This window comes from Musa acuminata, chromosome BXJ1-2 (genome assembly GCF_036884655.1).
Source record: "Musa acuminata AAA Group cultivar baxijiao chromosome BXJ1-2, Cavendish_Baxijiao_AAA, whole genome shotgun sequence".
In the NCBI taxonomy this organism is placed as follows: domain Eukaryota; kingdom Viridiplantae; phylum Streptophyta; class Magnoliopsida; order Zingiberales; family Musaceae; genus Musa; species Musa acuminata.
This window is the reverse complement of record NC_088328.1, coordinates 15,505,674-15,533,296: the sequence shown is the minus strand read 5'-3', so window position 1 is coordinate 15,533,296 and position 27,623 is coordinate 15,505,674. Positions and strand designations below refer to the sequence as shown.

At 37.7% G+C, this 27,623-nt stretch overlaps 1 long non-coding RNA gene across 14 annotated transcripts in view; it reads left to right on the top strand.

Moving 5' to 3' along the window:
- The window catches only part of LOC135595811 (uncharacterized), a 37,076-nt gene extending 10,956 nt beyond the window's left edge, over positions 1 to 26,120 (top strand). For 4 of the 14 annotated variants that reach the window (XR_010480656.1, XR_010480655.1, XR_010480658.1 and 1 more), the window contains 5 exons: positions 17,862 to 17,909; positions 18,718 to 18,850; positions 18,942 to 24,077; positions 25,297 to 25,727; positions 25,826 to 26,120. This is a non-coding gene — a long non-coding RNA (uncharacterized LOC135595811). The remainder of the gene's footprint in view (positions 1 to 17,861; positions 17,910 to 18,717; positions 18,851 to 18,941; positions 24,078 to 25,296; positions 25,728 to 25,825) is intronic. The other 10 variants (XR_010480674.1, XR_010480673.1, XR_010480665.1 and 7 more) reach the window with 10 other exon arrangements.
- The last annotated feature ends 1,503 nt before the right edge of the window (positions 26,121 to 27,623 follow it).

The following is a 27,623-nucleotide window of genomic DNA, read 5'->3' as shown; positions in this document are numbered from 1 at the left end:
GTAGGTAGCTCTAGGGAGAAGCAACCGTCGCCCCTGCCCTAAGTCACCCTCGCACTCGCCATTAAAGGCACGGGAGTGTGTGATGCCCACGAGGTGCCCTTGCCCTCAGTCTCTTCTCGCCTCCTATCGCAAGGGTCGCCTCCTTACCTCTTTTATGGTAGAGAACTATCAATCTCTGGGATTTTAGCCGTAGGGAAATTGTATATGTATGGATTCTGGAAAAACATCTGATGGTCATAAAGCTTCTGTAAAGTCGAGGCTCGATTGCTTTTTTGGGCACTATCTCGAAAATTTAAAATATTTACTATTGCCCAAGGGAAGTTGTATAAGCTTAGGGTCACAAAAAAAAATGACGATCATAAAGGTTCCCTAAAGTCGAGATTCGATTGTTTTTTGTGGACCCTCTCAAAAATTTATAATTTTAACAATTTCCCAAATATTAGCTTTCGGAAAGTTGTATAAGCTTAGTTTCACACGAAAACATGATCGTCATAAAGTTTGTGCAACGTCGGGGTTTGATCAGTTGTTTGCGCATTCTTGAAAATTCAAAAAATTGATCATTATCAACTCATTTGCCCTAGCGAAGTCGTTTGTGCATGGTTTCACAAAAAATTATGTAAGTCATAATATTTACACAAAGTCAAGGTTTAATTGGTTTTCTGAGCACCATCTTAAACATTCAAAATTTTGACCATTCCCTACATCTTAGCATTATGGAAGTTGTGTGAGCCTGGTTTCGCAAAAAAACATGACGATCATAAAATTTGCTCAAAGTCGAGGTTTGGTCGGTTTTTTTAGCACTATCTCAAAAATTTAAAACATTGATCATGCCCAACATATTAGACCTATGGAAGTTGTATAAGCCAGTTTTCGCAAATAAAGAAACGGTCATAAAGTTTGCGTAAAGTCGAGGTTCGAACAGTTTTTACACACCATCTTGAAAATTTAAAATAATAACCATTCCCAAGATATTAGCCCAAAGGAAGTTTGTTGTATAAGCTTGGTTTTAGAAACAAACTTACGATAATAAATTTTGTATAAAGTTGATGTTGGATTGGTTTTCTACGCACCGTCTCGAAAATTCAAAAAATTGATCATTCCAAACATATTTGTCCATGAGATGTCGTACAAGCATAGTTTTAGAAAAAAAACCTGATAGTTAAAAGTTTTTGCAATGTCGAGGTTCGATCGATGTTTTGCGCATTATCTAAAAAATTTAAAAAATTGATCACTCCCAACATATTTGCCCTAGGGTAGTCAATATAAGCATAGTTTCGGAAAAAGACGTGATAGTCAAAAACTTTGAGAAAAATCGAAGTTCAATTAGTTTTTTGCACACCATTATTGAAAATTCAAAATATTAACCATTCCCAACATATTAGCTCCATGGATGTTGTTTAATCTTAGTTTTTCAAAAAAATATGACGGTTATAAAGTTTACGCAAAATCGAGGTTCGATCAGTTTTTTATGTACCGTTACAAATATTCGAAATATTGACCATTCCAAACATATTAGCTCTAGGGAAGTTGTTTAAGCTGGGTTTTGCCAAAAGACGTGACGGCCATCAAGGTTGCAAAGAGTTAAGGTTCGATCGGTTTTTTTGTGCCCCCTCTCAAAAATTTAAAATATTGACAATTACTATTAAATTTGCCTTTGGGAAGTCGTATATGCTTGGCTTCGTAAAAAAAGGTGGCAGTCATAAATTTTGCACAAAATCAAGGTTTGATAGGTTCTTTTTGCACCATCTCAAAAATTCAAAAAATTGATCATTCCCAAAATATTTCCCTAGTGATGTCCTATGAGAATGGTTTCACAGAAAAACTTGACGGTCATAAAAATTGCGCAAAGTCGAGGTTCAATCGGTTTTTTATGCACCGTCTCGAAATTTTATTGACCATTCTTAACATATTAGCCGAAGAAAATTTGGGCATAATGTTGACTATTCCCAACATATTAGCCCAAGAAAATTTGTACAAGCCGAGTAGGTAGCCTGAGGGAGAAGCAACCGTTGCCCCTGCCTTAAATCACCATCGCACACGCCATTAAAGGCACGGAAGTGTGTGATGCCCGCGAGGTGCCCTTGCCCTCAGTCTCTTCTCGCCTCCTATCGCAAGGGTCGCCTCCCTACCTCTTCTCTGGTAGAGAACTATCCATCACTAGGATTTTAGCCCTAGGGAAATTATATATGCCTGGATTCTGGAAAAAAGTATGATGGTCATAAAGCTTCTACAAAGTCGAGGCTCGATTGGTTTTTTGTGCACTATCTCGAAAATTTAAAATGTTTACCATCCCCAACACTTTTGCAGAAGGGAAGTTGTATAAGCTTAGGTTCAAAAAAAAAAAAATAACGATCATTAAGATTGCCCAAAGCCGAGATTCGATTGTTTTTTGTTGACCCTCTTAAAAATTGCCGTCATAAAGTTTGTACAACGTCGGGGTTTGATCAGTTTTTGCGCATTCTTGAAAATTAAAAAAATTGATCATTATCAACTTATTTGCCCTGGCGAAGTCGTTTGTGCATGGTTTCACAAAAAATTATCTCAATCATAATATTTGCAAAAAGTTAAGGTTAAATTGGTTTTATTAGCACCATCTTTAACATTCAAAATTTTGACCATTCCCTGCATCTTAGTATTATGGAAGTTGTGTGAGCCTGGTTTTGCAAGAAAACATGACGCTCATAAAATTTACGCAAAGTCGAGGTTTGGTCGATTTTTTGAGCACTATCTCAAAAATTCAAAACATTGATCATGCCCAACATATTAGACCTATGGAAGTTGTATAAGCCAGTTTTCGCAAAAAAAGAAACGGTCATAAAGTTTGCGCAAAGTCGAGGTTCGAACAGTTTTTGCACACCATCTTGAAAATACAAAATAATAACCATTCCCAACATATTAGCCCAAAGGAAGTTTGTTGTATAAGCTTGGTTTCAGAAACAAACTTACAATCATAAATTTTGCATAAAGTCGATGCTGGATTGGTTTTCTACGCACCATCTCGAAAATGCAAAAAATTGATCATTCCAAACATATTTGAACATGAGATGTCGTACGAGCATAGTTTTAGAAATAAAACGTGATAGTTAAAAGTTTTTGCAATGTTGAGGTTCGATCGATTTTTTGCGCACCATCTCAAAAATTTAAAAAATTGATTACTCCCAACATATTTGCCCTAGTGTAGTCAATATAAGCATAGTTTCGGAAAAAGACGTGACAGTCATAAACTTTACGAAAAATCAAAGTTCAATTGGTTTTTTGTATACTATATCGAAAATTTAAAATATTAACCATTCCCAACATATTAGCTCCATGGAAGTTGTTTTAGCTTAGTTTTTCAAAAAAATATGACGGTTATAAAGTTTACGTAAAGTCGAGGTTCGATCAATTTTTTTGCACCGTTTCAAATATTCGAAATATTGACAATTCCAAACATATTAGCTCTAGGGAAGTTGTTTAAGCTGGGTTTTGTCAAAAGACGTGACGCCCATCATGGTTGCAAAGAGTTAAGGTTCGATCGGTTTTTTGTGCTCCCTCTAAAAAATTTAAAATATTGACAATTCCCAATAAATTTACCTTCGGGAAGTCGTATATGCTGGGCTTCGATAAAAAACATGGCGGTCATAAATTTTGCACAAAGTCAAGGTTTGATAGGTTCTTTTTGGACCATCTCAAAAATTCAAAAAATTGATCATTCCCAAAATATTTGCCCAAGTGAAGTCCTATGAGAATGGTTTCACAGAAAAACTTGACGGTCATAATAATTGCGCAAAGTCGAGGTTCAATCGGTTTTTTATGCACCGTCTCGAAATTTTATTGACCATTCCTAACATATTAGCCCAAGAATATTTGGGCATAATGTTGATCATTCCCAACATATTAGCCTAAGAAAATTAGTACAAGCTAAGTAGGTAGCCCCAGGGAGAAGCCACCGTCGCCCCTGCCCTAATGACACGGACTTAGCTGGTTTTGCCTAAGCCGTGCGGCACCCTTGCGTGTCCGTCCGCAAAGGTCAGCCTCCCCGAAGCCTCCCATTGTCCCTTAGGACCAACAAAAGAGAGAACGGGTTAAAGAGAACGCCTCAATCGGGATCCACAAGCAAACATGTCCGAAAAACACTTCATAGACAATGCAAATTACAAACAGACTTTACAAGCTCTGAACAGTGGCACAACAAAGGGTAAAATGGTCCATTACAGACCGAAAAGCTCTCGCACGTGTCCACATGACACAACCTTTATTTACAAGCCTAAAGAGGCCACCAACCCAACTAAAATGGGACTATTAAGCCTTCGGCCGCCCCTTTACATTCTGTACAAGGCATGAACATGCCAAAAGACACGGACATACATAAGCATTACATCAAACACCTTGTTTAGAAGTTTGTCCGTGACATTCTCCCCCACTTATCCCTTCGACGTCCTTGTTGAAGCCTTTGTGAACACTACAACTCTTCGCCTTTGCCGAGTCTTCAATCTTCCGCTCCAGCTGCAATGCGCCTCCTGGCTCCCAGCTGCTCTCTGCTGCTGTTTTTGAGTAGTCGAACCTTTGATCCGCCATGCTGCTTCAACTCGCCAATAACTCTGACTCTGGTGTGGGGTTAGCTGAGTTGTGTTAATCCTTGTTGATTCCTGCGGATCTCCCAGATGAAGGAAAAGACCATCCTTGCTGCGCCAGTCTCTCAAAAATTCCACATGCTGCTTGAACTGGGTGGATGCTTGTTGGAGCTTTAACGAGCATCGCCTCGCAAACTTCTGAAGTTTTGGGTCCTTCCTCCACAAAATCTGCTCATCGACTCTTTTTTCAGTTAGTTGTCACATCCAAGTAGGTTCGCATCACTTCCGCTTTCGATTGGCATTTCGTTGGGAAATGAAGCGGACAATCTACTCTCAGTAGCACTGATCACCGTTGGTGAGGATTTGACAACTATTGTCTTCCGTTATCTTCGAAGGGTCTTTGAACTTGTGCAGAGCTCCTCTGTTGGATGGATAAGAGAATTGGGGTACTCGGTTTCGCCCATTCTCTTAAGAGTTGAGAAGGCAAAGGTTACTTGACTTCGCCCGCCTCCTCGAGGTTGTACTTCATGCATCGAGCCGGTTACTGGTCTTCGCCTGCTCTTTGCTCACACTTCTGAAGCACTTGAAGTGTTTGCACTCCTTGCGTTGAGTTAACTACTGTGATTCACCTTCTCAATGCCATCGAACTTTTGGAATGCGGGAAGTTTTCACCCCAACTTGGAGTAATTTTCTCATTAGTTTGGTCGCCTTTGGGATTGTACCGTCTTCTCCATCAATCCTGCCGCCTACTCCCCTGAGTAGCAAAGGTACAGCACTGCGTACTGCCTGCTTCGTTCCTTGGTCGTGCACTCTTGCATGACCCGAAGTCCTTCACTTACGACAATCTTGATGAGAAACTTGTTGACACCGGTCTTACGAAGTTCCTCGGCCTCTGCCCTTCAGCCTTGTCTCGGTACTTGGAGATTGCCTCTGCATGCTCCACCTCCTCGGCCCCTTTCACGACCAAGTGCTCTCCCTCCATGAGAGTAAGGGATCAATGACTTTGACGGAAGTCCCACCTCTGCGGTACCATGGCACTGCCATGCCCATGGCCCTACTATCCGTCGCCTCGCATCTGCATCCCTTTTCTTCACGATCAGTAGATATGTCTCCGTGGCACTCCTCTGAGTCCACCTCCATTCTAACTGATGCTTGATTTTGGGTAGCTAAGTCCCTCTGGACTCATCGTCGCTTCCTCGCCCCTTTCGACCCCCTGCTTCAACACCTCCGTGTTCTCCAAGCAGCTCCTTCTGGTCGATGGAAAGACAGACTACACTCCCATGCATGGCCTCTGCCATCGCATTGTAGGGTTTGCACTGATTCTGTTCTCCTTAGCTTCCTTGGTTTCTAACTGATGCTTGATTTTGGGTAGCTAAGTCCCTCTGGACTCATCGTCGCTTCCTCGCCCCTTTCGACCCCCTGCTTCAACACCTCCGTGTTCTCCAAGCAGCTCCTTCTGGTCGATGGAAAGACAGACTACACTCCCATGCATGGCCTCTGCCATCGCATTGTAGGGTTTGCACTGATTCTGTTCTCCTTAGCTTCCTTGGTAGCAACGTTCGCTTACTCGGCCTTGTCCTCTGACTTGCCGGGCTCCCTTAAGCGAATATGAGCTCTGGAGCAGTCCAACTCTCCAGCTGCTTCGATCATACCTCTGCATGAACAAGTCCCTCCCATGGAACTCACTGGTACTTGCATTCGAACTTTTCCCTTGGTGGAACCCAGCCCCCATATGCTGATGACCAAGGTTTTCATCCGATGCAAAATTCGGTGCACGCCCGGAAGACCCGCCTCTGCGGTACCATGGCCTTCACTCCTTGAATCCATAGCCCTTCTTGCCGTCGTGTTGTTCACCAAAGCGGAGCTCCCAGTAGCTCCCGATCATACCTCCATATGATCTCATCCCTTACGGGACAATGTCGTGTGAATCGCATTGCCACGAACTGTTCCACCACGATCCGCTGCACCATGTCGCCTCCTGGTGACATCTCCATTGCATTCTGATCCTTGTGGAATAAACTCGAATTGTGAACCCTCCATGTGTGGCCTCTGCCCATACATCGCAAGGTCTCCTCCACCTTCGATTTTGTTCGCTCCTTTGGCAATCGACTTTCATCCACCCACTCTTGGGTCACACCTAGATGAAGCACCGCTCTAGGACAGTCCGTCGCCTAGTAGCTCCCGAAGTCCACCGACTTCACTGTAATTTGTGCACCATTGTCTGGATCCTGGGCCTCTACCCCTACCAGCACAATCTCCGCTGCGCACCGCTTCCTTCATAGCAACTCGAATGGCAACACTGTGGCATATTCTTCAAGAGTACCCGCCTCTGCGTCCTCTTATGCTCTAACTTCGCCTCCGCAAATTGAGTCGCCTTAGTTCCTCCCTCAAATGCTTCTCCGAGATAAGGTGCATGTGCCCTGAAGCTCCCTTCGTCTTTGGCACCATGCAAGATGAGTCTGCTCCGTCAGAATGAAGGACCCATGGAACAACATGATCCTGCTCTTTCCTCTGCAAGTGTTCATGTCCTTGACCCCTATCTAAGGAAAGCACTGTGCCTCTGCTCCATGTTCCAACTTCTCTGCTGGCTCCCTTCATGCGGCTTGGGTACTTCGCCAAGTTACACCCAGTTGCTCCGCTCCTCGTTTTCGCATTGAGTCGATGGTGGCCCTCGTGCCCACCATTCCACGGGTCAGCCCTCCCTTGAGTTCGATCTCATATCGACTCCAAGTGTGCCTTCATCTGTGTTGCTCCCCCACTTGATCTCGCAATGCATCCACCAATGCATTCTCTCAAGCGAGATCATGCGACGACTCCTCGCCGCTTGCTCAGTCCATCGAGCTTCGTGGAGTTGTTGTTTATTGAGGTACTCCTCCTCAACATGTGAAGTCCGTCTCACATGATTCTCCCTCTAGAGAGCCGGAACTTATCCCTCCTGGATAACTGTCCCATTGGAGCAACATCTCTCTTCGTTTCGGAGACCACCATCCCCTTGGACTACTCCGATCTGCTGAACAAACTGTGCATTGTTCTGCCTCCTGCAAACGCACTTGCTAGATTGCGACTCCCCGTCAATACAGCCCCCACTGCACCCCTCAAGGTCTAGCAACATGCTGAACTCGTTGCACACTTCAGCCTCCTCCGGACGTATCCTTCGCATGCCGAAGAGAAAGTTTCAATGCTCCATGGCGCCGAGTCTCGGCCGCCTTGGGATGGCCACGAACACTCCATCGTTCGCACACAAGCCCTTGCGTGAGTACCGAATTCTTCGAGTTAGCAATTCCCCTCACCTCTGTGAGCTTTGCACAACTCTTTCGGTCGCTGAGCAACTCATTCCACTTTGCAAGGTCTCATCCTTTGCCAAGCGCCTCGCTTGCCTTGAGCACCATCAAGTATAGTTGTCAACGTTGAGCCGTAGCTCAAACTCAGCCATCCCAACCTTTGTGCGCTCCACATTCTTCCAAGCTTGCCTGTTCTCGTGGTGCCTCTTGCGCGAAGGGTTGGCCATTCCTCTGAATGCCAATCTTAGATGCCCGCTCCTCTGAGCGACTCCTTTTTCCCTACATCTCCATGCCCGTTTTCCCCCAAACGGTCGCGCGTGTGCTGACTGCCCTCAACGCAGTCCCGCTAGGTCCCCCACGTTTGCATGCTAAGTGTTTCTATGAGTGCTTGTCCCGCTCTGATACCATATGACACAGACTTAGCTGGTTTTGCCTAAGCCGTGCGGCACCCTTGCGTGTCCGTCCGCAAAGGTCAGCCTCCCCGAAGCCTCCCATTGTCCCTTAGGACCAACAAAAGAGAGAACGAGTTAAAGAGAACGCCTCAATCGGGATCTACAAGCAAACATGTCCGAAAAACACTTCATAGACAATGCAAATTACAAACAGACTTTACAAGCTCTGAACAGTGGCACAACAAAGGGTAAAATGGTCCATTACAGACCGAAAAGCTCTCGCACGTGTCCACATGACACAACATTTATTTACAAGCCTAAAGAGGCCACCAACCCAACTAAAATGGGACTATTAAGCCTTCGGCCGCCCCTTTACATTCTGTACAAGGCATGAACATGCCAAAAGACACGGACATACATAAGCATTACATCAAACACCTTGTTTAGAAGTTTGTCCGTGACACTAAGTCACCCTCGCACTCGCCATTAAAGGCACGGGAGTGTGTGTTGCCCGCGAGGTGCCCTTGCCCTCAGTCTCTTCTCGCCTCCTATCGCAAGGGGTGCCTCCCTACCTCTTCTCTGGTAGAGAACTATCAATCACTGGGATTTTAGGCCTAGGGAAATTGTATATGCCTGGATTCTGGAAAGAATTATGATGGTCATATAGCTTTTGCAAAGTCGAGGCTCAATTGGTTTTTTTGCACTATCTAAAAAAATTTAAATATTTACCATTCCCAACACTTTTGCACAAGGAAAGTTGTATAAGCTTAGGTTCACAAAAAAAAAATGACGATCATTAAGATTGCCTAAAGCCGAGATTCGATTGTTTTTTGTTCACCCTCTAAAAAATTTACAATATTGACAATTTCCGAAATATTAGCTTTCGGAAAGTTGTATAAGCTTAGTTTCGCACGAAAACATGGCCGTCATAAAGTTTGTGCAAAGTCTAGGTTCAATCGGTTTTCTGCGCACCATCTCAAACATTCAAAATTTTAACCATTCTCAGTATCTTAGCATTATGGAAGTTGTGTGAGCTTGGTTTCGCAAAAAAACATGACGATCATAAAATTTATGCAAAGTCGAGTTTTGGTCGGTTTTTTGAGCATTATCTCAAAATTTCAAAACATTGATCATGCCCAACATATTTGACCTATGGAAGTTGTATAAATCAGTTTTCGCAAAAAAGAAACAATAATAAAGTTTGCGCAAAGTCGAGGTTCGAACAGTTTTTGTGCACCATCTTGAAAATTCAAAATAATAACCATTCCCAACATATTAACCCGAAGGAAGTTAGTTGTATAAGCTTGGTTTTAGAAACAAACTTATCGCCATAAATTTTACATAAAGTCGAAGTTGAATTGGTTTTGTACGCACCGTCTCGAAAATTCAAAAAATTAATCATTCCAAATATATTTGTCGATTAGATGTCGTATGAGCATAGTTTTAGAAAAAAAACGTGATAGTTAAAAGTTTTAGCAATGTCGAGGTTCGATTGATTTTTTGCGCATAATCTCAAAAATTCAAAAAATTGATCACTCCTAACATATTTGCCCTAGGGTAGTCAATATAAGCAAAGTTTCGGAAAAAGATGTGACAGTCATAAACTTTGCGAAAAATCGAAGTTCAATTGGTTTTTTGCACACCATCTCGAAAATTCAAAATATTGACTATTCCCAACATATTAGCTCTATGAAAGTTGTTTAAGCTTAATTTTTCAAAAAAATATGACGGTTATAAAGTTTACGCAAAGTCGAGGTTCGATCAGTTTTTTGTGCACTGTCTCAAATATTCATATTGACCATTCAAAATATATTAGCTCTAGAGAAGTTGTTTAAGCTGGGTTTTGCCAAAAGACGTGACGGTCATCAAGTTTGCAAAGAGTTAGGGTTCGATCGGTGTTTTATGCTCCCTCTCAAAAATTTAAAATATTGACAATTCCCAATAAATTTGACTTCGAGAATTCGTATATGCTAGGCTTCATTAAAAAACGTGGCGGTCATAAATTTTGCACAAAGTCAAGGTTTGATAGGTTTTTTTTGGACCATCTAAAAAATTCAAAAAATTGATCATTCCCAAAATATTTGCCCTAGCGAAGTCCTATGAGAATGGTTTCACAGAAAAACTTGACGGTCATAAAGATTGCGCAAAGTCGAGATTCAATCGGTTTATTATGCACCGTCTCAAAATTTTATTAACCATTCCTAGCATATTAGCCCAAGAAAATTTGGGCATAATGTTTACCATTCCCAACATATTATCTCAAGAAAATTTGTACAAGCCAAGTAGGTAGCCCTAGGGAGAAGCAACCGTCGCCCCTGCCCTAAGTCACCCTCGCACTCGCCATTAAAGGCACGGGAGTGTGTGCTGCCCGTGAGGTGCCCTTGCCCTCAGTCTTTTCTCGCCTCCTATCACAAGGGTCGCCTCCCTACCTCTTCTCTGGTAGAGAACTATCAATCTCTGGGTTTTTAGCCGTAGGGAAATTGTATATGCATGGATTCAGGAAAATCATATGATGGTCATAAAGCTTCTGCAAAGTCGAGGCTCGATTGGTTTTTTGTGCACTATCTCAAAAATTTAAAATATTTACTATTGCCCAAGGGAAGTTGTATAAGCTTAGGTTCACAAAAAGAAATAACGATCATAAAGGTTCCCCAAAGCTGAGATTCGATTGTTTTTTGTGGACCCTCTTAAAAATTTACAATTTTGATAATATCCCAAATATTAACTTTCGGAAAGTTGTATAAGCTTAGTTTCATACGAAAACATGGCCGTCATAAAGTTTGTGCAACGTTGGGGTTTGATCAGTTGTTTGCGTATTCTTGAAAATTCAAAAAATTGATCATTATCAACTTATTTGCTCGGGCGAAGTCGTTTGTGCATGGTTTCACAAAATATTATTTCAGTCATAATATTTGCACAAAGTCTATGTTAAATCGGTTTTCTACGCACCATCTCAAACATTCAAAATTTTGACCATTCCCTACATTTTAGCATTATAAAAGTTGTGTGAGCCTGGTTTCGCAAAAAAACATGACGATCATAAAACTTGCGTAAAGTCGAGGTTTGGTCGGTTTTTTGGAGCATTATCTCCAAAATTCAAAACATTGATCATGCCCAACATATTAGACCTATGGAAGTTGTATAAGCCAGTTTTCGCAAAAAAAGAAACGGTCATAAAGTTTGTGCAAGGTCGAGGTTCGAACAGTTTTTGTGCACCATCTTGAAAATTCAAACTAATAACCATTCCCAACATATTAGCCCAAAGGAAGTTTGTTGTATAAGCTTGGTTTCAGAAACAAACTTATAGTCATAAATTTTACATAAAGTCGAAGTTGGATTGGTTTTGTACGCACCGTCTCAAAAATTCAAAAAATTGATCATTCCAAACATATTTGTCCATGAGATGTTGTACGAGCATAGTTTTTGAAAAAAAACCTGATAGTTAAAAGTTTTTGTAATGTCAAGGTTTGATCGATTTTTCGCGCACCATCTCAAAAATTCAAAAAATTCATCACTCCCAACATATTTGCTCCAGGGTAGTCAATATAAGCATAGTTTCAGAAAAAGACGTGACAGTCATAAACTTTGTGAAAAAAAGAAACGGTCATAAAGTCACCATCGCACTCGCCATTAAAGGCACGGGAGTGTGTGCTGCCCACGAGGTGCCCTTGCCCTCCGTCTCTTCTCGCCTCCTATCGCAAGGGTCGCCTCCCTACCTCTTCTCTGGTACAAAACTATCAATCATTTGTATTTTAGCCCTAGGGAATTTGTATATGCATAGATTTTGGAAAAAAATATGATGGTCATAAAGCTTATGCAAAGTCGAGGCTCGATTGATTTTTTGTGCACAATATCGAAAATTTAAAATATTTACCATTCCCATCACTTTTGCACAAGGGAAGTTGTATAAGCTTAGGTTCACAAAAAAAAATGACGATAATTAAGATTGCCCAAAGTCGAGATTCGAATTTTTTTTGTGGACCCGCTAAAAAATTTACAATTTTGATAATTTCCCTAATATTAGTTTTCGGAAAGTTGTATAAGCTTAGTTTCGCACGAAAACATGGCCGTCATAAAGTTTGTGCAACGTCGGGGTTTGATCAGTTGTTTGCGCATTCTTGAAAATTCAAAAAATTGATTATTATCAACTTATTTGCCCTAGCGAAGTCGTTTGTGCATGGTTTCACAAAAAATTATGTCAGTCATAATATTTGCATAAAGTCTAGGTTCAATTGGTTTTCTGAACACCATCTTAAACATTCAAAATTTTGACCATTCCCTACATCTTATCATTATGGAAGTTGTGTGAGCCTGGTTTCGTAAAAAAACATGACGATCATAAAATTGCGCAAAGTCGAGGTTTGGTCGGTTTTTTTAGCATTATCTTAAAAATTCAAAACATTGATCATGCCCAACATATTAGACCTATGGAAGCTGTATAAGCCAGTTTTCGCAAAAAAAGAAACGGTCATAAAGTTTGCGCAAAGTCGAGGTTCGAACAGTTTTTGCGCACCATCTTGAAAATTCAAAATAATAACCATTCCCGACATATTTGCCCAAAGGAAGTTTGTTGTATAAGCTTGGTTTCAGAAACAAACTTACAATCATAAATTTTTCATAAAGTCGATGTTGGATTGGTTTTCTACGCATCGTCTCGAAAATTCAAAAAATTGATCATTCCAAACATATTTGTCCCTGAGATGTCGTACGAGCCTGGTTTTAGAAAAAAAAACGTGATAGTTAAAAGTTTTTGCAATGTCGAGGCTCGATCGATTTTTTGTGCACCATCTTAAAAATTCAAAAAATTGATCACTCCTAACATATTTGCCCTAGAGTAGTCAATATAAGCATAGTTTCGGAAAAAGACGTGACAGTCATATACTTTGCGAAAAATCGAAGTTCAATTAGTTTTTTGCGCACCATATCGAAAATTCAAAATATTGACTATTCCCAACATATTAGCTCCATGGAAGTTGTTTAAGCTTAGTTTTTCAAAAAAATATAACGGTTATAAAGTTTACGCTAAGTCGAGGTTCGATTAGTTTTTTGTGCACCGTCTTAAATATTCGAAATATTGACGATTCCAAACATATTAGCTCTAGAGAAGTTGTTTAAGCTGGGTTTTGCCAAAAGATGTGACGTTCATCAAGCTTGCAAAGAGTTAAGGTTCGATCGATTTTTTTTGCTCCCTATAAAAAATTTAAAATATTGACAATTACCAATAAATTTGCCTTTGGGAAGTCGTATATGCTGGGCTTCGTAAAAAAACGTGGTGGTCATAAATTTTGCACAAAGTCAAGGTTTGATAGGTTCTTTTTGCACCATCTCAAAAATTCAAAATATTTATCATTCCCAAAATATTTGCCCTAGTGAAGTCCTATGAGAATGGTTTCACAGAAAAACTTGACGGTCAGAAAGATTGCGCAAAGTCGAGGTTCAATCGGTTTTGTATGCACTGTCTCGAAATTTTATTGACCATTCCTAACATATTAGCCCAAGAAAATTTGGGCATATTGTTGACAATTCTCAACATATTAGCCCACGAAAATTTGTATAAGCCGAGTAGGTAGCCCTAGGGATAAGCAACTGTCGCCCCTGCCCTAAATCATCATCGCACACGCCATTAAAGGCACGGAAGTGTGTGTTGCCCGCGAGGTGCCCTTGCCCTCTGTCTCTTCTCGCCTCCTATCGCAAAGGTCGCCTCCCTACCTCTTCTTTAGTTGAGAACTATCAATCATTGGGATTTTAGCCCTAGGGAAATTGTATATGCCTGGATTCTGGAATAAAATATGATGGTCATAAATCTTCTGTAAAGTCGAAGCTCGATTGGTTTTTTATGCACTATCTCGAAAATTTAAAATATTTACCATTCCCAACACTTTTGCACAAGGGAAGTTGTATAAGCTTAGGTTAAAAAAAAAACAATGATAATCATTAAGATTGCCCAAAGCCGAGATTCGATTGTTTTTTGTTCACCCTCTCAAAAATTTACAACATTGATAATTTCCCAAATATTAGCTTTCGGAAAATTGTATAAGTTTAGTTTCGCACGAAAACATGGCCGTCATAAAGTTTGTGCAACGTCGGGGTTTGATCAGTTGTTTGCGCATTCTTGAAAATTCAAAAAATTGATCATTATCAACTTATTTGCTCGGGCGAAGTCGTTTGTGCATGGTTTCACAAAATATTATTTCAGTCATAATATTTGCACAAAGTCTATGTTAAATCGGTTTTCTACGCACCATCTCAAACATTCAAAATTTTGACCATTCCCTACATTTTAGCATTATAAAAGTTGTGTGAGCCTGGTTTCGCAAAAAAACATGACGATCATAAAACTTGCGTAAAGTCGAGGTTTGGTCGGTTTTTTGGAGCATTATCTCCAAAATTCAAAACATTGATCATGCCCAACATATTAGACCTATGGAAGTTGTATAAGTCAGTTTTCGCAAAAAAAGAAACGGTCATAAAGTTTGTGCAAGGTCGAGGTTCGAACAGTTTTTGTTCACCATCTTGAAAATTCAAACTAATAACCATTCCCAACATATTAGCCCAAAGGAAGTTTGTTGTATAAGCTTGGTTTCAGAAACAAACTTATAGTCATAAATTTTACATAAAGTCGAAGTTGGATTGGTTTTGTACGCACCGTCTCAAAAATTCAAAAAATTGATCATTCCAAACATATTTGTCCATGAGATGTTGTACGAGCATAGTTTTTGAAAAAAAACCTGATAGTTAAAAGTTTTTGTAATGTCGAGGTTTGATCGATTTTTCGCGCACCATCTCAAATATTCAAAAAATTCATCACTCCCAACATATTTGCTCCAGGGTAGTCAATATAAGCATAGTTTCAGAAAAAGACGTGACAGTCATAAACTTTGTGAAAAATCGAAGTTCAATTGGTTTTTTGCGCACCATATCGAAAATTCAAAATATTGACTATTCCCAACATACTAGCTCCATGGAAGTTGTTTAAGCTTAGTTTTTCAAAAAAATATGACGGTTATAAAGTTTACGCAAAGTCGAGGTTCGATCAGTTTTTTGTGCACCATCTCAAATATTCGAAATATTGACTATTCTAAACATATTAGATCTAGAGAAGTTGTTTAAGCAGGGTTTTGCCAAAAGATGTGATGGTCATCAAGTTTGCAAAGAGTTAAGGTTCGATCGGTTTTTTGTGTTCCCTCTCAAAAATTTAAAATATTGACAATTCCCAATAAATTTGCCTTCGAGAAGTCGTATATGCTGGGCTTCGTTAAAAAACGTGGCGGTCATAAATTTTGCACAATGTCAAGGTTTGATAGGTTCTTTTTGAACCATCTAAAAAATTCAAAAAATTGATCATTCCTAAAATATTTGCCCTAGTGAAGTCCTATAAGAATGGTTTCACAGAAAAACTTGACGGTCATAAAGATTGCGCAAAGTCGAGGTTCAATTGGTTTATTATGCACCGTCTCGAAATTTTATTGACCATTCCTAACATATTAGCCCAAGAAAATTTGGGCATAATGTTGACTATTCCCAAAATATTATCTGAAAAAAATTTGTACAAGCCAAATAGATAGCCCTAGGGAGAAGCAACCGTCGCCCCTGCCCTAAGTCACCCTCGCACTCGCCATTAAAGGAACGGGAGTGTGTGCTGTCCACGAGGTGCCCTTGCCCTCAGTCTCTTCTCGCCTCCTATCGCAAGGGTCGCCTCCCTACCTCTTCTCTGGTAGAGAACTATCTATCACTGGGATTTTAGCCCTAGGGAAATTGTATATGCATGGATTCAGGAAAAACATATGATGGTCATAAAGCTTCTGCAAAGTCGAGGCTCGATTGGTTTTTTGTGCACTATCTCGAAAATTTAAAATATTAACTATTGCCCAAGGGAAGTTGTATAAGCTTAGGTTCACAAAAAAAAAATGACGATCATAAAGGTTCCCCAAAGCCGAGATTCGATTGTTTTTTGTAGACCTTATAAAAAATTTACAATTTTGACAATTTCCCAAATATTAACTTTCGGAAAGTTTTATAAGCTTAGTTTCGCACGAAAACATGGCCGTCATAAAGTTTGTGCAACGTCGGGGTTTGATCTGTTGTTTGCGCATTCTTGAAAATTCAAAAAATTGATCATTATCAACTTATTTGCCCGGGCGAAGTCGTTTGTGCATTTTTTCATAAAAAATTATGTCAGTCATAATATTTGCACAAAGTCTAGGTTCAATCGGTTTTCTGCGCACCATCTCAAACATTCAAAATTTTGACCATTCCCTGCATCTTAGCATTATGGCAGTTGCGTGAGCCTAGTTTCGCAAAAAACCATGACGATCATAAAATTTGTGCAAAGTCGAGGTTTGGTTGGTTTTTTTAGCACTATCTCAAAAATTCAAAACATAGATCATGCCCAACATATTAGACCTATGGAATTTGTATAAGCCAGTTTTCGAAAAAACGAAACGATCATAAAGTTTGCGCAAAGTCGAGGTTCGAACAGTTTTTGCGCACCATCTTGAAAATTCAAAATAATAACCATTCCCAACATATTAGCCCAAAGGAAGTTAGTTGTATAAGCTTGGTTTCAGAAACAAACTTATAGCCATAAATTTTGCATAAAGTCGAAGTTGGATTGGTTTTGTACGCACCGTCTCGAAAATTCAAAAAATTGATAATTCCAAACATATTTGTCCATGAGATGTCGTACGAGCATAGTTTTAGAAAAAAAACGTTATAGTTAAAAGTTTTCGCAATGTCGAGGTTCGATCGATTTTTTGCGCACCATATCAAAAATTCAAAAAATTGATCACTTCCAACATATTTGCCCTAGGGTAGTCAATATAAGAATAGTTTCGGAAAAAGACGTGACAGTCATAAATTTTGCGAAAAATCGAAGTTCAATTGGTTTTTTGTGCACCATCTCGAAAATTCAAAATGTTGACCATTCCCAACATATTAGCTCAATGGAAGTTGTTTAAGCTTAGTTTTTCAAAAAAATATGATAGTTATAAAGTTTACGCAAAGTCGAGGTTCGATCGGGTTTTCGTGCTCCCTCTCAAAAATTTAAAATATTGACAATTCCCAATAAATTTGCCTTCGGGAAGTCATATATGCTGGGCTTCGTAAAAAAACGTGGCGGTCATAAATTTTGCATAAAGTCAAGGTTTGATAGGGTTTCAGAACAAATAGATAGTTTTGTTAATTTTTATCCCTGTTTCTATTGATCCAATTTGAACACCAAGAACTTATGTATCATGTAATAGATATTTTGTCATTAGAAAGAATTTCAAGGTTATTGCTTAAGATGCATTCTATTGTACCATATTTGTTGCCAATGAATATTAAGCATTAAATCCTGGAGTAGGAAGCTTTTCCTATTTCAGTTAGATGATGCCTAGTGATTATTTGAGTTTCTTGTGGTTTTATAATAAACAGATATCAACATTTTATGAGGCATGATACCCTCATTATCATGTGTGGGCACCTTGTTGGGGTGATACATACTACTTTGCATTAGCCAACATGTACAATATGCCAGTTCCTTAAATTATTTTTTCCATGAATTAATAGATTTTAGGCTTCTTTCATGGTTAAACGTGATGCTCTTGGTTTCACAGTAACATCAAATAATCTTTTTGGGTTCTAAACTTCTACAGGGTTGGTTATTTTAATATGGCCCGTTCTGGAAACCACCTCAGATGAAGGTAGTGTTTTTGTTGACCTGCTAGTTTAGATTTTATTAATACTTATCTCTGTCATTATCTTTTTATTTACTTGAAATTTTGTGTTCATGTCCATTTTATACCAAATATGTTTGATGCCTATGTTAATCCTTATAATAAAGTTTTCCTTGATTTGCAATTATGTTGCAAATGTTCTTGTATATGGAGGTTGGCAAAATCATGGGATCAATTTAGAAATATCATGTGTGCTTATTTAATATACTATGACAACGAATAAAATGGCATATGATTTGAGAATTTGTTTTATGATGATCATTTGTATAAATTTTAGTAGGCCATCTTTTGAACTGATTTATAGGTTTATAACTAGGATGAGATTGTAAATAAGATGTTCTCGAGAAGTGAGAGATCGGCATTGAAGAATGCTTATCAAGTATCTCTGGATTGATTTAATTGAAGGCAAACAAGAAAAGAAGCATATGGTCCTATCAACTGCAAAACTGCATCACACAATGTAATATTGAATAACTTTTTGGGATTGAATTTGTCGATCATTTCCTGTCACTTGACTATATAGAGTTTTCTTGAACTACATCAACGCTATTGTTTCTGGTGCATCAAAACTTTTTTTTCTCGATATTGGCACAATTTTTTATAGTTATCTACACCACGTTTTGATAGTAAAGTGATGTTAAACTTATGCTATCATCAGAACTAGTTACTTCTAAGTTATCATTGTTAGGCTTATACCATCATAAGATGTTAAACTTATAAATTGTTGCCACAATTTGGTTCAGAACCTGCAATTTAACTTTTCTTTTATTGTTAGGCTCTCTTGCATTCAGTTCCAATTGGGCGGATGGTAGTTCTTGATCTATTCGCTGAAGTAAAACCAATATGGATTACATCAAAACAGTTTTATGGTGTTCCATACATCTGGAAAGTTCTCTATTTCTCAAAATGTTGGTTTTCGTTAATTTTCTTGTAGCAATATGTAAAGATTCCTTTTTTCCATAATCTTGATCAGCAGCAACTTATATTAATTTTCTGCAGGTGCATGCTACACAATTTTGCTAGAAATATTGAGATGTATGGTATTCTCGAGCAATTGCACTTGGACCTATTGAAGCTCGTACAAGTGAAAATTCAACCATGGTTAGTTGCCCTTTTGTGGTACGTAAAATATAATTTATTATGTGCAGCTTATTTTGTGATAGATGGTACCTAGTCCCAGGGTTTTTAATTTCAAATAATACTGTTTGGTACGGGCGATACGTACCGGTCTAACAGCATACCGGTACATGGACCGCTCGCTATTGGGCGGAACACTCAATATCATCCCGTATCAGATGAAACAGGGGCATATCGAACGGTAACAATTGAAATTTCGATCGTTATCGCCCGACACAGTTACCGCTCGACATAGCACGGTAACGGTTGATTTCGACCGTTACCTACATTTTTTTTTCCTTTTGAACCATTATTTGGGCTAGTTCCACATTGTGAATTTGCTGGTTGTGCCAAATGTCATCAAGGTTCAACAGTTTAAAACATGCCATTACAGTGGTTAGTGTTGTGCTTCTGACCAGTGATATAGGATTGTTGGAATTTGTTATTTTAGTTCACTAGTGAGTTAAAATTATTCCTTAATCTAGGTGTGGTAGCCATAATTTATTTATATAGTTTATTATATTATTTCTTGCATTTGTAGAAAATTACTGGGAAATGTTTGAATATATAAACACCATTTTATGACAGTGTTCACAATTTTAATTTTGTAAAATCTGTAGTGAATCACATCTCATGTTTTCACTATGAAAATGATTGGTGAAGCACGAACAAAATCTGTGCTATCTATTAAAGGAACTCTTATAAACTGGTAGTGTCAATCTTTTTCTCAAACATATCTTTATTAGTCAAAAAATATATTTTTCGGTACTGAAACCTTTTTGTGAGCATCAAAGGATATGAGTTTGACTACTTGGATAAAATAAAGTTTGTTTTTGCAGATTTAAAATTTTTATTTTTAGCTAAAAAAATGTTCCCTGTCGCTTTCAACAAGTAAAAGTTGTAGCAAAATTTGTTATGATTTCTGTTATAAGTTATGGAATTTAGAAGGAGCTATATATTAATATCATCTCTTAATCCATATATATCCTTGAGGAATATCATTGGTATGTTTTATGTTTGTCTAATGTTTCGCTGGTCTAAAGGTTGGCGTTGGAATGTCTATGGAAGGCATTGAGCAAAATCCTGTTGTTTATGATCTGATGTCTGAAATGGCATTTCATCATAAACCAGTAGATGTCAAGGTAATATTTACTTTTGTGTACCCGTCTCTTTACCTTATTGAATACCACCCACATGTTTTAAGCTATAATTTTCCTTTCTCGCCTCCTATATGGTGTAATGTATAAATTGAAGATATCCTATAGGTTAGTTACATAGAATAAGTTCAAATAGTTTTCCCAAACAGGTACATATATAATTTAAGATTCTTTTTTCGGCTCAGCAGTTAAGTAGTTCCTGCTTCAATGGCAGATTAAATCTAGTAATCTATAAACTAGAATAGTAGCACTAGAAAAGAAATTTAATTAAAATTTGAAACTTTGTGAAGGACAATATCAAGTTAAATGCATTTTTGTTGTATTGGGCAAATAGGAATTTAATTTTGATTTGTTTATTGTAGGTCAAATTGCAAGCTGTAGATTAAACCTTGCCTTGTGAACAAAATTTTGGCCAAATGTGATCTCAGATGGAGCATGTTTCTTTTCTTTGTGCATGTGTTTTGATTGTACAAATGTGATTTGCGTATCTGTTTATTAGTTTTCACTTCTTCACTTTGCCTACTTTCTTTTTGATCCTTCATTTAACCTTTGTTAGGTCGGATACATTTAAATATGTCCAGCTGGCAAGGTACTTGACCTATTTCTGGGTTTTTATGCATCATTTTTAATATTGAGGAGCTTAGGTGGTCATTTTTTGGTAGAACAAAATTTAGCATTTTCTTTCTGTTCTAGGATATATAATCCGCTTATTGCCATTCTTCCAATTATGTAGCAAGATATAGTTTCTTAGTCATCATGCAAACTCAGCAAAATAGTTTGTTCCATCAATTCAGGACAGCTTAGTAATTGGATTTCAGAATCTGATAATAGTTAAAAGCATGCCTATTTTTACTTGTGGAAAAAGAATAATGGAACTAGAAGCTCAGTGAGGAAGAATCACAATGTGAAAAAAGATCCATGTTTCACTTTTAGCAGATTTATTTGGTAGAAATAATTAGATCATCTAGTTTGATTGTTGCCTAAATTTCCTACAACTAACATTCTCTTTTGTTCTTTGTCAATGAACAATTTTAGTTGAGAAGTAAATTTGATGGAATTTTAATGATGTAGAATTCATTATATACATTGTTAAGTGATAAGCATATGAAAGCTTGATATACTGACTGATTATTTCAAAATTTAGATCAGACCCATCAAGAAATGTTTTGGCTTTTCTTTTATCATTTTCTTTTCAGATCTGGGTTGACTTATATGCAACAAGGAGATATGGAAGGTCTGTTCCAACACTACAAGATGCCTGGCAGATACTATATCATACTCTATATAATTGGACAGATGGTGCCTATGTGATTTTAATATTTGTTTTCTCTATTGTAGGCTAATTTATGACTCAGTAGATCCTCATTATCCACATATAAACTTCATATTCATCTAAAGGTTTTCAGAGTCGAATCTTCTTGCTTGAAATGTGGTGCATTGTGGCTTTAGAAAACTAACCATTCTGAGTGTTCACTACAAAAGATGATTCCATTTTTTGTAAATTATGGTTTTTGATAAAATTATGTACCACTTTTGAATCAAGCAAACTTGAGGTCATTTTTTGTCATTGCTCTACTTGGAATACCAAAAATAGGGTTTAGTTAAGTCTTCGTGATCAAAGTTGACGGCTTTGGGAGGGATATAATTGTTCACAGGAGGTTACAATCTAGGATTGCAAAAAAAGAGTTCAAATACAAATAATTCTTCATCCATAATTTTGTCAATTGCCAATAGAAGTCACAGTCTATGAATGCCAAAGATCATTTGTATACATACAACCAAGAAAGGACTCCATATTTCTTTTACTTTCTTTAAAATTAGGATCAGGAAAAGAATCCAATTGTCTTCTTTTGATAATAAGAAACTTGACAGTTGACACAATAACACCAAATAAGTCAAAAGACGAAGATATTGTGAGAGCTTGCCACCATCGGTGGTGATCACATTGAAGTGATCAAGAACCATAAAGGTACCAGTAAGGAAAATCTTTTAATATTTGATCACTTGAATTAATCATTACTCTGTCAATTGGTAAAATAATAGCACAATTAGATATTGCCCTATATTGACTTTTTAGTTCAAAAGATCATGATGTTTTAAGCTGCTTTAGTTGCAGCATCACTACTGGTAACTTCAATGTTTTCTATCCTTATTGGGTTTGGTATTCAGAGAAACACTTGGATTTTAGTAAAAAAGGAGATCTACACTCTTCCTCTCTAACAACAGTAGAAAGAGTGCTGCAACTTAAGTCCGAGGAATCAAAGAGATTTTACCACTGATGTTGATAATACATCAATGATGGTATTTACAAACCTGGCTTTAGATTAATTACTTTCTAGATAAAGGTTGATGAGGAAATTATAACGAAAACTATTTTCATTTGGACAGCAAATATCAAAGGCATGAAAAAAAAGAACCAGCTTTTGGATGTTTTATATAATTATGCGAAGGTTATTCAGTTTTTGAGCCAATGGTAGCTTTCATTTACGAAATTATTTCTTGATTTGTACAAAACCTAGTACTCTAGAATTTTCTTATTGAAGAACAAAATAAAAGAAACATAAAATCCTATTTTCCTAATCGTAGTTGTCTCATTTGATAATCTTTGAATTACTTCTACTCAAGGATCACCGTTTTGGGTACTGGACCCATTTTGGTAATCTGCTCAGACTAGTACATATCAATCAGTACTGGTGTACTCTGTGTATCGGTGTTCTGGAGAAGAAGAAAAAGGAGAAGAAGAAGGGGTGGTAGAGGAAGAGGAGGTAGGAGGAAAGAAGAAGAGGAGATGGTGAAGAGGAGGAAAAGGAAGAGGAAAATGGGCATTCCTATGAGAAGCAATTAGGCCAAAGGTGGTGTTTGGTGGTGGTGTGCAGTGAGGCCCTGGTGTGCCTGAGAAGTGGAGGTCACATTGAGAAGCAAAGGTTGCGCTGTGCGTGAGAAACAATTAGGTTAGTTTCGTTATATATGGATGAACTGAATCGCCCTAAACAGGGGCGGTCTGCATACCACATACCAGTTGATGTCTGAACCAGTACGTACTGCCTGTTTCGTATCAGTCTAAGTGAAACACGTCATTTGCTTCTACATCTTTTCATCTGTTTTCTTATCTCTTTATTATCATTTTACTTTTCTTCCTTATCTTCTTTGTTACGGCCTTCATCTTTACTATCGGTCATGATGGTTAATGTCCCAGCAGAGCATTAGAAATCTTTTGCCGCTTTTATGGCTTCAAGACTATGAATTAAGTCCCAAATAAAAATAGTTTGATAAGCAAAGGCAAAGAAAGAGGTGCTGAGAGCTAAAAGACCAAAGAGAGAGAATTTCATGATCAAGGGCATTAGAAACTTAAAGTTTGCTTGTGATTGGATTGCGCAACTAGACCATAGTCCAAATTGAAGTGGTTCAAGCTAAGCTTTCTTCCAGATTCTAATGGGTAAACCATTGCTTGAATTGGTTTAAATTACCACATGAAATTACAGTTTTACCTCTTTGAGATTATTATCAATAATTAAGTGCATCACTTTTGGTGCTTTCATGCATTTACTTACCAGTTATTAGTTCTAATGCTTTTTGATGTATCTATATGTCTCAACCGCTCAACAACAGGACAAAAATCGAGATGTAATTGTTGCATTTCCAGATGTTGATCCATCTGTCATATTGATACCAGAGATATTTGAACTTTTGAAGAGAGAAAGCTTGTGCATTTTAGTCGACAATTATCAGAAAGAGAGCCACTGAAGGAAACAGCTAATTCTTATGATCAACCACATTTATGGTATTCAACTGCTGATGTCACACGCGCATTAGTTCTTTTCCTAGAAAATGGGTATGACGTATCAGATAGCCAGACTTTCAGGTGATTTGCGATTCATTTGTTTTTGCGTAAAGCTTGCCATGACTAGAGCAAGGAATTGAAACACACTCTGATAGTTATCTGCTTATATGTTAGACTTGCATAATGCTGGTATCTATCTCTTCCATCCACATCTCTGACATATTACTGGTATTTATATGCTAGACTTGCATAAAGCTTGTCATGACTAGAGCAAGGAATTCAAACACACTGTGTTAGTTATTTATTTATATGTTAGACTTGCATTTTGTTGGTATTCATCTCTTCCATCTAAATCAGCATATTTGCATCTTAATATTAGTTTCAAAAGCAGCTGAAATTTGACTGATGGTAGTGGCAAAATCCAGTAGAGTTCTGATTTGACAGGTTTAAGCAATGTACATTGGTAGACGGTTGTGGTTCCGTAACTACAAAATTATGATGAGTCAATTGCTCAATGAAACTTTTGGATGAAGTCAGTAAATTTTCCTTTCCTTCTTATTCCCCCTCTTTTTGTCTTTTTATCTCTTATTTGTTCTATTTTTTCAATTACTAAGTGACTAAGATGTCTTTGTTTCTAAAACAAGATCTTGTACATGTTGCTAGAGAATGAGGTTTTGCATGTGAATTTGGTCTTTGGTCCTTAGCAGGTGTGAAACTGGCATGATATGCAACATTGAGGCTTAGATCGTCCCAACCACTTACTAAATCATTGTCCAATAACCAATTTTCTTTTATGGTTAAAGATACTTCCTTTCTCATGTAAATTTACATTGTTCATATTGCTCTCAATGTCCATGAATGCAAGTTCTTTATCCAGTTGTACATTATTTTATGACAATGAAAGCTTATCAAGTTATAACCCATGTAAAGCAGTCTAGACAACAGCTCCATGACTAGAATTGGCTTGTGTTTGTTATGATACATATAATATTTTGCTGCTTCAATGGGTATGACTCTTTCTATCAATTCTTGTTGTTCTCATGTGATAAACTTAATGGATAATTATATAAAATGATAAATATTGTAAATTATCTGCATCCTTATCCATTTTTTCTCCCTTTCTTCCACATAAAAATATTATACAGTTCAATATTATCATAAAGTCAGCTACAAACAATAGTATACAGTTCAAATATTTATACATATCAATAATAATTTTTTGTAAATCATGTCAATATTAGGAGCTTTTAACATACATGATACAACTATATTTTGATAATGGATCTTATATGAATTTTAGTTTCCTATTATTCCGGATATGATCTCATGGATCTCACCCGTCGGGCATTAGCAAAGTATGCAAACAAAGTATTCTTGAAGATTATAGAAGGGTACCAACTCAGTAATTTAAAACAAGTGACCATATAGAGCCAGCACTTTCTTGACCTCGTGAAAGATTTGGACATGCTTTTGTCATGCCATGATGGATTTCTGCTTGGACCCTGGTTGGAAAGTGCCAAGCGTCTTTCAAGAGACCCAGAACAGGAGCAACAGGTAAGATTCTTGTTGTCACCTGTTTGCCCTCCTCAAATTTGAATACTTGTATGCCTATTTAAGTAGGATTCTGCCATTGTCATGCTTCTATGGTGCAATTTGAATGGAATGCATGGACTCAAGTAACCATGTGGTTTGATAACACTGAGACTGAAGCTAGTTTGCTTCGTGATTATGGTACATACAAATTCAGAAACAATTTTCTTTATCCCCTTTACTTTGGTGTCATCAATCTGTTTTAATGTAATACTCTTGTGACAATCTCATTTGTGCAGAAAACAAGTACTGGAGTGGTCTTCTACTAGACTACTATGGACCAAGAGCATCTATATATTTCAAGTACATGATAGACAGCTTGGTGAAGGGGGAGAGTTTCCCATTAGAAGACTGGAGGAGGGACTGGATAGGCCTTACCAACAAGTGGCAAAGCAGTAGAAATTTGTTTCCAGTGAAAGCTTCTGGTGATGTGTAAATACATCTCGATGGCTATATGACAAGTATTTTTGTACTGATAACTTGCAATCACTTTATATGGGTTCAAACTATGATGAAGCTGCTAATTTTGTGATCTTTTATGTTTGACACACAATCTCCTGATGATAATTTCGTTCCCGAAGTTCAAAAGAATCTTATTGCCTTGGTTTTTTTATCAAAACAATTATGTTATGAGTTGTTTGTTCCATAATGGATTCCTAATCTATTTGTCAAGAAGGCATTGTCTAGGCAATGATATGTCAATTTGCCACAATTTGAGTTTCTTATTACTCTGTAACACCAAAGTCAACTTAGTACTTATGAGCACTTAATATGTTTGGTGTTCTCACTGTTTATGGACTATGGACATTTCAAAATATATTAATGGGAACTTTTAGTACCAAACAAGAAGTTCATCATTTTTTATGATAAATGCTATTGTTGACTACTGCAATAATTTTAATTTCTTTTGAGTTTCCTGACACCTGAACCGACATAGACCAAACTTACCAGAATTGTCATGGGCACTGTCAAGCTACAGCACTTTTAATTCAGTTTTCAAAGCATGCTTGTGACTTCTGGGCATAAATATTACGATTTACACGTAAAAATTGCTTTGCTTGATTCACTCAAAAGTGTTTAGAAGCTTTTTAAGTTCAAATCGGCTTCCAAGGTAGTGCCTTCTCAAGCTTGAAATTTATCTAAGCATCGTCTAGTTCCTGGCAGAAATCCTGGTGAACTTAATTAGCTAGTGATTGTAGTTTTGTAGCACCTAAAACTTAATCTTTCGAGCCAAAAAGAAATTAAAATATAATATGTTCAATATATTGTTAGATGAAGAGTGGTGATAAGAAACCCCTAGAGGCTAGAAAAGTAGGTCACGATGGTTTCTATAATATTACATGAAACATACCCTGAATCATGTTAGCTTCTTAGTTTCCTCTCACTATCTTGTCATAATTAACGATCATAGATGGACTAAGTAGCCCTAATTAACACAAACAGGTTGCAGTAACAGGGAAAAGCTTAAGTTATCTTCATTAATTCATATGGAGTTTAGGTTCGATGATTCGTACCATCTCTTGAATGAAAATTTTAGACACGGAAGTTAAACTTATTTTGCAATAAAAATAACTTAGAATGAAAAATTAATCCACTCTTGCTATGAACTTAAAAACACCTAAAAAAAAAAAAAAAAAACTAAAGCAAAGAGTTTTCAAGCGATAATCACTCGAAAGTTCTCGTTCGACATATGTAGATAGATCATAACAGAATGTTTGCTATCCGTTCTTCTTTTCTTTCCTCCTCTCACCAATCTAATAGCATCTCTAACAGGGGCTACAAAAGGGATGTCCTCTATCAAGGTTGCTTTTGCGTCTTTGGACATCAAAGTTGCTTTTGTGTCTTTGGACGTTGGAGATGAAGATGAAGTACTACTAAATAAAGTAATCTCTTGATAGAATCGGTTATTGCTGGCTTGGGTGCTACTTTGCTGGGATCTTCATTATCAAGACCTCCTCTTGAGGCTACGATAGAGGGGTAGGAAGATTTTTAGGCCTTCCAGTAGTTGATAGTGAAATAGGTGTTAGGATCTCAATG